Source organism: Mus caroli, unplaced genomic scaffold, assembly GCF_978045245.1.
Source record: "Mus caroli unplaced genomic scaffold, Mus_caroli_1 scaffold_7, whole genome shotgun sequence".
NCBI lineage: Eukaryota > Metazoa > Chordata > Mammalia > Rodentia > Muridae > Mus > Mus caroli.
In genome coordinates, this window is record NW_028227262.1 from 91869771 (window position 1) to 91881341 (window position 11571).

At 41.2% G+C, this 11571-nt stretch overlaps 1 pseudogene; it reads right to left on the bottom strand.

The window, feature by feature from the left end:
* Positions 1–3481: 3481 nt before the first annotated feature.
* On the bottom strand, positions 3482–4262 carry LOC110288947 (isopentenyl-diphosphate Delta-isomerase 1 pseudogene; annotated as a pseudogene).
* Between the last annotated feature and the right edge of the window lie 7309 nt (positions 4263–11571).

The following is an 11571-nucleotide window of genomic DNA, read 5'->3' on the forward strand; positions in this document are numbered from 1 at the left end:
AAGAACCTCTGGTGGAATCACCATGCCGGACCTAAAGCTCTACTACAGAGCAATTGTGATAAAAACTGCATGGTACTGGTATAGTGACAGACAAATAGACCAATGGAATAGAATTGAAGACCCAGAAATGAACCCACACACCTATGGTCACTTGATCTTCGACAAGGGAGCTAAAAACATCCAGTGGAAGAAAGACAGCATTTTCAACAAATGGTGCTGGCACAACTGGTTGTTAACATGTAGAAGAATGCGAATCGATCCATTCCTATCTCCTTGTACTAAGGTCAAGTCTAAGTGGATCAAGGAACTTCACATAAAACCAGAGACACTGAAACTTATAGAGGAGAAAGTGGGAAAAAGCCTTGAAGATATGGGCACAGGGGAAAAATTCCTGAATAGAACAGTAATGGCTTGTGCTGTAAGATCGAGAATTGACAAGTGGGACCTCATGAAACTACAAAGCTTCTGCAAGGCTAAAGACACCATCAATAAGACAAAAAAACCACCAACAGATTGGGAAAGGATCTTCACCTATCCTAAATCAGATAAGGGACTAATATCCAATATATATAAAGAACTCAAGAAGGTGGACTCCAGAAAGTCAAATAACCCCATTAAAAAAATGGGGCTCAGAACTGAACAAAGAATTCTCACCTGAGGAATACCGAATGGCAGAGAAGCACCTGAAAAAATGTTCAACATCCTTAATCATCAGGGAAATGCAAATCAAAACAACCCTGAGATTCCACCTCACAGCAGTCAGAATGGCTAAGATCAAAAATTCAGGTGACAGCAGATGCTGGCGAGGATGTGGAGAAAGAGGAACACTCCTCCATTGTTGGTGGGATTGCAAGCTTGTACAACCACTCTGGAAATCAGTCTGGCGGTTCCTCAGAAAATTGGACATAGTACTACCGGAGGATCCAGCAATACCTCTCCTGGGCATATATCCAGAAGATGTCCCAACCGGTAAAAAGGACACATGCTCCACTATGTTCATAGCAGCCCTATTTATAATAGCCAGAAGCTGGAAAGAACCCAGATGTCCCTCAACAGAGGAATGGATACAGAAATTATGGTACATTTACACAATGGAGTACTACTCAGCTATTAAAAAGAATGAATTTATGAAATTCCTAGCCAAATGGATGGACCTGGAGGGCATCATCTTTAGTGAAGTAACACAATCACAAAAGAACTCACACAATATGTATTCACTGATAAGTGGATATTAGCCCAAAACTTAGGATACCCAAGATATAAGATACAATTTGATAAACGCATGAAACTCAAGAAGAATGAAGACCAAAGTGTGGACACTGTGCACCTTCTTAGAATTGGGAACAAAACACCCAGGGAAGGAGTTACAGAGACAAAGTTCGTAGCTGTGATGAAAGGATGGACCATTTAGAGACTGCTGTATCCAGGGATCCTTCCCATAATCAGCTTCTAAACGCTGACACCATTGCATACACTAGCAAGATCTTGCTGAAAGGACCCAAATATAGCTGTCTCTTGTGAGACGATGCCGGGGCCTAGCAAACACAGGAGTGGATGTTCACAGTCAGCTATTGGATGTATCACAGGGCTCCCAATGGAGAATCTAGAGAAAGTACCCAAGGAGCTAAAGGGATCTGCAACCCTATTGTTGGAACAACATGATGTACTAACCGGAACCCTGGAGCTCTTGTCTCTAGCTGCATATGTATCGAAAGATGGCCTAGTCGGCCATCAATGGAAAGAGAGGCCCATTGGACTTGCAAACTTTATATGCCCCAATATAGGGGAATGCCAGGGCCAAAAGAATGGGAATGGGTGGGTAGGGAAGTGGGGGGCGCTATGGGGGACTTTTGGGATAGTATTGGAAATGTAATTGAGGAAAATATGTAATAAAAATATTAAAAAAAAAGAATAAAGGTGTCTAAAGAGCTCAAATGTGACACACCTGTGGCAAGTTTTAAAAGAACATGAATCAAAACACAGTATCAATATATGCCTATTCTATAACCTCAAAATCTTAATGCATGCCTATTCTGGGACATCAGTCTAGTCACTGTATGTTTCCTCACCACTACTCCTTCCCACTTCCACCTCTAAAATAAGACCTGATCATAGGACAGTGAGCCCGTTATGGGACTCTTGATTATCACCCATTAAAATTCTGGTTGTTGCTGGCCATGTGGTACAATCTAATCCCAGTACCTGGGAGTAAGAGGAAGGTGATCTCTGAGTTTTGAGGCTAGCCTAGTCTACAAATTGAGTTCTAGAATAGCCAGAGCTACACAGAGAAAGAAACACCCCTCCCGACTCTTCCCTAGATTTTTCTTTTGTTGTTGTTGTCTTAACAAAGGGGTGCTAATGCTACTAAATTATCTAACTCAAACCAGACCCCCTCCAACAAGAGGATCCAGGGCCAGCCATGATAAAGTCAAAGGTTTTCCCAACTCTTTAGAGTAGAACTCACTCCCACCGTATGACTAACCATCTTTTTCACTAGGACTGTAAGCTGATTTTGCTGCATAGCTAATCAGTTACCATTACTACCAAAAGTAACAGTTACCTTTAAGTAGTAAAATAATAAATTCAGGATGGCTAAAGCACAAAATCAACTGAGAATGACAAAAATTAGTATACAGAACTGGCCTTTTAAATCTGTGCGTCAAACATCCAAGGGCTCAAGCAACTATCTATTAATACTTGATCTGTACCGCACATGCAGACTTCTCCTTATCATAAAGCGTAGTACAACATTCATTTACATGAGTATTTACGCTATGTTTAGTGTCATGACCACGCCAGAGATGAGGTGAAGTGTAGTCAGTAATATGCAAATACAATGCATTCTATTGACTTGAACATCCACCGTATTGGTTATACAGGGATTCCTGAGATTAACCATGCTGTATGAAGACCGAGAGAGCCATGTACTTTCCTCTGAACCTGCTCTGTCTGTTGCTATTGCTGTTACAATTATCTTTAGGATTAGGGACTCAACAGCCATGACATCATGCCTGCAAGGCAATCATGGTACACTGAGCTGTCTCCTGAGCCCTGCCCATTTCACCTCTTAGTGCTGTTTCAAAGCAGCCAAGCAGTGCCTTCTGCTCAATTTTCTGAGGTAGATAAAAATCAAATGATATAAAAAACACTTGGCAATTGGCAAAGTGTTCTGAAAGTGTCTGTCAAATGTAAAATATGAGTTCTAGTTATTTCCTCAATCTTGTCATAGCCAGGTATTTGGACAGGCTAAATTAAGTTTTACTTATGGCATAATTTCCCAATAAACTCTCCCAAATGTCTTTTACAGACATCAGTGTATATATATGGGATATATAATATAAAACTGTAAGCTAGTTGAGTTTTTCTTTTCTCAAAACAAATTCTGGTTGTAAAATACCTATGCATCATACAAGAGGGCCCAACTTAAAACCAAACCAAACCATTCTTACCAGGTAGAAAATTTTTCAAATCATTTACACATTCACAATCTATGTATTTTCTCGTGGCCAACAAATGGGCTCAAATGGTTTAAGTTATCCCACCATTTGAAGAGGAAAGTATCTGCAATTATCTTAAACCATGGAGTTAACTTAATTTCACCACTGGCTGCCTTCTTCAAAATTTCTCTGACTTCTTCCTTTGTTACATAGCAATAACTTTTAATCTCGTTGGGATCTGGATTCAAGGTTATATTCTTCCTCAGAAACAGAATGTAATCAACTTCATGTTCACCCCAGATACCATCATATTGGGCCTTGTAGTAAATTCTTGTTAGATAATTCATTTCATTTAGATCAACCTCTTGCAAGGGTATTCCCAACTCGGCTTTTAAGCGCCGCTGTGCTGCTCACTTCACACCAATGGCGTTGTTCTCTTCCAGCTCGCCTGGGTTACTTAATGGATGACTTCAGCAACTATTGGTGAAGCAACCTGGAAAGGTAATTTTGGCATCTGATCTCTGCTGTAACAGGAGCTTATTTTCAGTATTAAACAAGAAGACGCTAAAAGCTGGATGTATTAATCCTTTGTCGATGTTTTCATTAAGGTGACAATTTTTCTTGGTGTCAGCCCCAATTTTATTGTCATTTTCATCAATGAGAATACACATCTCTGCTAGAAGCTGAACCTGTTTTTCATCAAGATGGCTGGTATTTATTTCAGGCATTGTGACAGAATGTCTGATCTGGCCTAGAACACAGAGATTCCGGCTGCAGGTGCTGAGAAGCTGTGCGGAGAGCTGTAATTCAATCCTATTCGCAGCATGCTCCCTTCATTTTCATTAAACTGTAAAAAGTCTTTAATTTCTTTCTTTATTCCTCCCTTGACCAAGGTATCATTGAGAAGAGTGTTGTTCAGTTTCCACGTGAATGTTGGCTTTCTATAATTTATGTTGTTATAGAAGATTAGCCTTATTCCATGGTGGTCTAATAGGATGCATGGGACAATTTCAATATTTTTGTATCTGTTGAGGCCTGTTTTGTGACAAATTATATGGTCAAATTTGGAGAAGGTCCAGTGAGGTGCTGAGAAGAAGGTATATCCTTTTGTTTTAGGATAAAATGTTCTGTAGATATCTGTTAAGCCCATTTGTTTCATAACTTCTGTTAGTTTCACTGTGTCCCTGTTTAGTTTCTGTTTCCACGAGCTGTCCATTAATGAAAGTGGTGTGTTGAAGTCTCCCACTATTACTGTGTGAGCTGCTATGTGTGCTTTGAGCTTTACTAAAGTGTCTTTAATGAATGTGGCTGCCCTTGAATTTGGAGCATAGATATTCAGAATTGAGAGTTCCTCTTGGAGGATTTTACCTTTGATGAGTATGAAGTGTCCCTCCTTGACTTTTTGATAACTTTGGGTTGGAAGTCGATTTTATTCGATATTAGAATGGCTACTCCAGCTTGTTTCTTCATACCATTTGCTTGGAAAATTGTTTTCCAGCCTTTCACTCTGAGGTAGTGTCTGTCTTTTTCCCTGAGATGGGTTTCCTGTAAGCAGCAGAATGTTGGGTCCTGTTTGTGTAGCCAGTCTGTTAGTCTATGTCTTTTTATTGGGGAATTGAGTCCATTGATATTAAGAGATATTAAGGAAAAGTAATTGTTGCTTCCTTTTATTTTTTTTGTTAGAGTTGGCATTCTGTTCTTGTGGCTGTCTTCTTTTTGGTTTGTTGAGGGATTAATATCTTGCTTTTTCTAGGGCATGATTTTCATCCTTATATTGGTTTTTTTCTGTTATTATCCTTTGAAGGGCTGGATTCGTGGAAAGATAATGTGTGAATTTGGTTTTGTCGTGGAATACTTTGGTTTGTCCATCTATGGTAATTGAGAGTTTGGCCGGATATATTAGCCTGGGCTAGCATTTGTGTTCTCTTAGTGTCTCTATAACATCTGTCCAGGATCTTCTGGCTTTCATGGTCTCTGGTGAAAAGTCTGGTGTAATTCTGATAGGCCTGCCTTTATATGTTACTTGACCTTTCTCCCTTACTGCTTTTAATATTCTATCTTTATTTAGTGCATTTGTTGTTCTGATTATTATGTGTCGGGAGGAATTTCTTTTCTGGTCCAGTCTATTTGGAGTTCTGTAGGCTTCTTGTATGTTCATGGGCATGTCATTCTTTCGGTTTGGGAAGTTTTCTTCTATAATGTTGTTGAAGATATTTGCTGGCCCTTTAAGTTGAAAATCTTCATTCTCATCCACTCCTATTATCCATAGGTTTGGTCTTCTCATTGTGTCCTGGATTTCCTGGATGCTTTGAGTTAGGATCTTTTTCCATTTTGCGTTTTCTTTTATTGTTGTGCCCAAGTTCTCTATGGAACCTTCTGCACCTGAGATTCTCTCTTCCATCTCTTGTATTCTGTTGCTGATGCTCGAATCTATGGTTCCAGATTTCTTTCCTACGGTTTCTATCTCCAGTGTTGCCTCACTTTGGGTTTTCTTTATTGTGTCTACTTCCCTTTTTATGTCTTGGAAGGTTTTATTCAATTCCATCACCTGTTTGGTCGTGTTTTCCTGCGATTCTTTAAGGAATTTTTGTATTTCCTCTTTAAGTTCTTCTACCTGTTTAGCTGTGTTCTCCTGTATTTCTTTAAGTGTGTTATTAAAGTCCTTCTTGATGTCCTCTACCATCATCATGAGATATGCTTTTAAATCCTGATCTTGCTTTTCGTGTGTGTTGGGGTGCCCAGGACTAGGTGGAGTGGGAGTGCTGCATTCTGATGATGGTGAGTGGTCTTGATTTCTGTTAGTAGGATTCTTACGTTTGCCTTTCTCCATCTGGTAATCTCTGAAGCTAGTTGTTATAGTTGTCTCTGATTAGAGCTTGCTCCTCAGGTGACTCTGTTAGCCTCTATCAGTAGACCTGGGAGACTAGCTCTCTCCTTAGTTTCAGTGGTCAGAGTATTCTCTGCAGGCAAGCTCTCTTCTTGCACGGAAGGTGCCCAGATATCTGGTGTTGGAACCTCCCTCCTGGAAGAAGTTGTGTTCCACTCACCAGAGGTCTTAAGATCCCGGGGAGGGTTATGTGAGGACCTTGGGGATGTCTGGAAACTCCGTGTGCAAGGAACCCCGTGCTGGAGTGGACTGGAAGGGACGTGTGCCCCTGATCAGGCCGGGTTATCTGCTTCCCTAGTTAATGCAGTCTCAGGTCCCTTGCGATTGGATTGGAGCAGACGCTGTGTTCCACTCAACAGAGGTCTTAGGGTCCCGTGGGGGATCCTGTGTGGGTCCTTGCAGGTGTCCGGAGACTCTGTGGGCAAGGCACCCCGGAGCTGGAGTGCACCGGAAGGGACTTGTGTCCGCATTTAACTATTATAAATTATTTTTGATGACTTAAAAAATATCAATACTGAATGTATATTTTAAAATAAATTTTATTAGTTTAATAGGCCATAATTCTGTGAGTTTATATCAGGGCTTTGTATTCTATTCCATTGATCAACAAGTCTGTTTCTATACCAATACCATGCTGTTTTTATCACTATAACTCTTTAGTACAGTTTAAAATCAGGAATGGTGACTCCTCCTAAAGTACATTTATTATTCAGGATTGTTTTGCCTATCCTGAGTTTTTTTTTTCCTTTTTCTGTGTGAAGGTAAGAATTGCTCTTTTAAAGACTATAAAAAATTGTCTTTGAATTTTGATGGGGATTGCATTGAACCTGTAGATTGCTTTTGGTATGATGGCCATTTTCTTTTTTTTAATTAGATATTTACTTTATTTACATTTCAAATACTATCTCCAAAACCCCTATACACTCCCCCCGCCCTACTCCCCAAGCCACCCACTCCCTATATTATACTATATTGAATAGGTAGGGAGAAAGTGTGCAGCCTTGTCTAGTCCCTGATTTTAGTGGGATTGCTTCCAGCTTCTCACCATATACTTTAATGTTGGCTACTGGTTTGCTCTATAATGCTTTTATTATGTTTAGGTATGGGCCTTTTATTCCTGATCTTTCCAAGACTTTTATCATGAAGGGGTGTTGGATCTTGTCAAATGTTTTCTCAGCATCTAACAAGATGATCATGATGTTTTTGTCTTTAAGTTTGTTTATGTAATGGATTATGTTGATGGATTTCCATATATTAAACCATCCCTGCATCCCTGGGATGAAGCCTACTTGGTCAGGATGAATGATTGTTTTGATGTGTTCTTGGATTTGGTTTGCAAGGATTTTATTGAGTATTTTTGTATCGATATTCAGAAGGGAAATTGGTCTGAAGTTCTCTTTCTTTGTTTGGGTCTTTCTGTGGTTTAGGTATCAGAGTAATTGTGGCTTCATAGAATGAATTGGGTAGAGTACCTTCTGTTTCTATTTCGTGGAATAGTTTGAGGAGAAATGAAATTAGGCATTCGGCTCTCTTCCGGCCGGACCAGCACCAGGGTAGCTAGAGCGCAGGGTCGGCTGACACCCGCCAGCTACCCACGACCCCCGCCACAGGATTTTGAGACTGCTGGTGAGTAGAACACAGCTTCTGATCCAGTCCAATCACGCGGGACCTGAGACTGCTTTGGTTGGGGAGGCAGAAATCCGGCCTGAGTATGGCCACAAGCCTCTCCAGTCAGAAAAGCGTCGGGGTAGCTAGGGCGCAGGGTCGGCTGACACTCGCCAGCTACCCACAACACCCACCACAGGATCTTAAGACTTCTGGTGAGTGGAACACAGCTTCTGCTCCAATCCAATTGCGCGCGGGACCTGAGACTGCATTAGTTAGGGAAGCAGAAAACCGGCCTGAGTAGGACCACAGGCCTCTTCCGGCCGGACCAGCACCTGGGTAGATAGAGCGCAGGGTCGGCTGACACCCGCCAGCTACCCACGACCCCCGCCACAGGATTTTCAGACTGCTGGTGAGTGGAACACAGCTTCTGCTCCAATCTTTAAACAGTGATAACGACAACAACTAACCCCAGAGATTACCAGAAGGCGAAAGGTAAACGTAATAATCTTGCTAACAGAAACCAAGACCACTCACCATCATCAGAACCCAGCACTCCCACTTCGCCCAGTCCAGGGCACCCCAACACACCGGAAAAGCTAGACACGGATCTAAAAGCATATCTCATGATGATGGTAGAGGACTTCAAGAAGGACTTTAATAACACACTTAAAGAAATACAAAGGAACACTGGTAAACAGGTAGAAGACAATAAAGAGGAAGCACAAAAATCCCTTAAAGAATTGCAGGAGAACACTGCTAAAGAGTTACAAATCCTTAAAGAAAAACAGGATAACCTAATCAAACAGGTAGAAGTCCTTAATGAAAAACAGGAAAACACATCCAAACAGATGATGGAAATGAACAAAACCATACTAGACCTAAAAAGTGAAGTAGACACAATAAAGAAAACCCAAAATGAGGCAACACTGGAGATAGAAACTCTAGGAAAGAAATCTGGAACCATAGATACCAGCATCAGCAACAGAATACAAGAGATGGAAGAGAGAATCTCAGGTGCAGAAGATTTCATAGAGAACATCAGCACAACAATCAAGGAAAATGTAAAATGCAAAAAGATCCTAACTCAAAACATCCAAGAAATACAGGACACAATGAGAAGACCAAACCTATGGATAATAGGAGTGGATGAGAATGAAGATTTTCAACTCAAAGGACCAGCAAACATCTTGAACAAAATTATAGAAGAAAACTTCCCAAATCTAAAGAAAGAGATGACATGAACATACAAGAAGCCTACAGAACTCCAAATAGACTGGACCAGAAAAGAAATACCTCCCGACACATAATAATCAGAACAACAAATGCTCTAAATAAAGACAGAATACTAAAAGCAGTAAGAGAAAAAGGAGAAGTAACATATAAAGGCAAGCCTATCAGAATTACACCAGATTTCTCACCAGAGACTATGAAAGCCAGAAGATCCTGGACGGATGTTATACAGACACTAAAAGAACACAAACTCCAGCCCAATCTACAACCCAGCCAAGCTCTCAATTAACATAGATGGAGAAACCAAAGTATTCCACGACAAAACCAAATTCACACATTATCTCTCCAAGAATCCAGCCCTTCAAAGGATAATAACAGAAAAAAACCAATACAAGGGCAGGAACCACGCCCTAGAAACAACAAGAAGGTAATCCCTCAACAAACCTAAAAGAGAAAGCCACAAGAACAGAATGCCAACTTTAAGAACAAAAATAACAGGAAACAACAATTAATTTTCCTTAATATCTCTTAATATCAATGGACTCAACTCCCCGATAAAAAGACATAGACTAACAAAATGGCTACACAAACAAGACCCAAATTTTGCTGCTTACAGGAAACTCATCTCAGAGAAAAAGATAGACACTACCTCAGAATGAAAGGCTGGAAAACAAATTTCCAAGCAAATGGTATGAAGAAACAAGCTGGAGTAGCCATTCTAATATCTGATAAGATTGACCTCCAACCCAAAGTCATTAAAAAAGACAGGGAGGGACACTTCATACTCATCAAAGGTAAAATCCTCCAAGAGGAACTATCAGTTCTGAATATCTATGCTCCAAATACAAAGGCAGCCACATTCATTAAAGAAACTTTAGTAAATCTCAAAGCACACATTGCACCTCATACAATAATAGTGGGAGACTTCAACACACCACTTTCACCAATGGACAGATCATGGAAACAGAAACTAAACAGGGACACAGTGAAACTAAGAGAAATTATGAATCAAATGGATCTGGCAGATATCTACAGAACATTCTATCCTAAAACAAAAGGATATACCTTCTTTTCAGCACCTCATGGTACCTTCTCCAAAATTGACCACATAATTGGTCACAAAACAGGCCTAAACAGATACAAAAATATTGAAATTGTCCCATGCAACCTATCAGATCACCATGGACTAAGGCTGATCTTCAATAAGAAAATAAATAATATAAAGCCAACCTTCACGTGGAAACTGAACAACACTCTTCTCAATGATACCTTGGTCAAGGAAGGAATGAAGAAAGAAATTAAGGACTTTTTAGAGTTCAATGAAAATGAAGCCACAACATACCCAAACTTATGGGACACAATGAAAGCATTTCTAAGAGGAAAACTCATAGCTCTGAGTGCCTCCAAAAGAAAACTAGAGAGAGCACACATTAGCAGCTTGACAACATACCTAAAAGCACTAGAACAAAAGGAAGCAAGTTCACCCAAGAGGAGTAGATGGCAGGAAATAATCAAACTCAGGGGCGAAATCAACCAAGTGGAAACAAGAAGAACTATTCAAAGAATCAACCAATCAAGGAGCTGGTTCTTTGAGAAAATCAACAAGATAGATAAACCCTTAGCCAGACTCACTAGAGAGCACAGGGAAAGCATCCTAATTAACAAAATCAGAAATGAAAAAGGAGACATAACAACAGATCCTGAAGACATCCAAAACACCATCAGATCCTTCTACCAAAGGCTATACTCAACAAAACTGGAGAACCTGGATGAAATGGAGAAGTTCCTAGACAGATACCAGGTACCAAAGTTGAATCAAGATCAGGTTAATGATCTAAACAGCCCTATATCCCCCAAAGAAATAGAAGCAGTCATTAATAGTCTCCCAACTAAAAAAAGCCCAGGACCAGATGGGTTTAGTGCAGAGTTCTATCAGACCTTCAAAGAAGATCTAATCCCGCCAATTGCGCGGGACCTGAGACTGCATTAGTTAGGGAAGCAGAAACCGGCCTGAGTAGGGCCACAGGCCTCATCCGGCCGGATCAGCGCCGGGGTAGCGGGAGCGCAGGGTTGCCTGACACCCGCCAGCTACCCACGACCCCCGCTGCAGGATTTTGGGACTGCTGGTGAGTGGAACACAGCTTCTGCTCCAATCCAATTGCGCGGGACCTGAGACTGCATTAGTTAGGGAAGCAGAAAGCGGCCTGAGAAGGGCCACAGGCCTCATCCGGCCGGATCAGCGCCGGGGTAGCGGGAGCGCAGGGTTGCCTGACACCCGCCAGCTACCCACGACCCCCGCCGCAGGATTTTGGGACTGCTGGTGAGTGGAACACAGCTTCTGCTCCAGTCCAATCACGCGGGACCTGAGACTGCTCTGGTTGGGGAGAGAGAAATCCGGCCTACATAGGG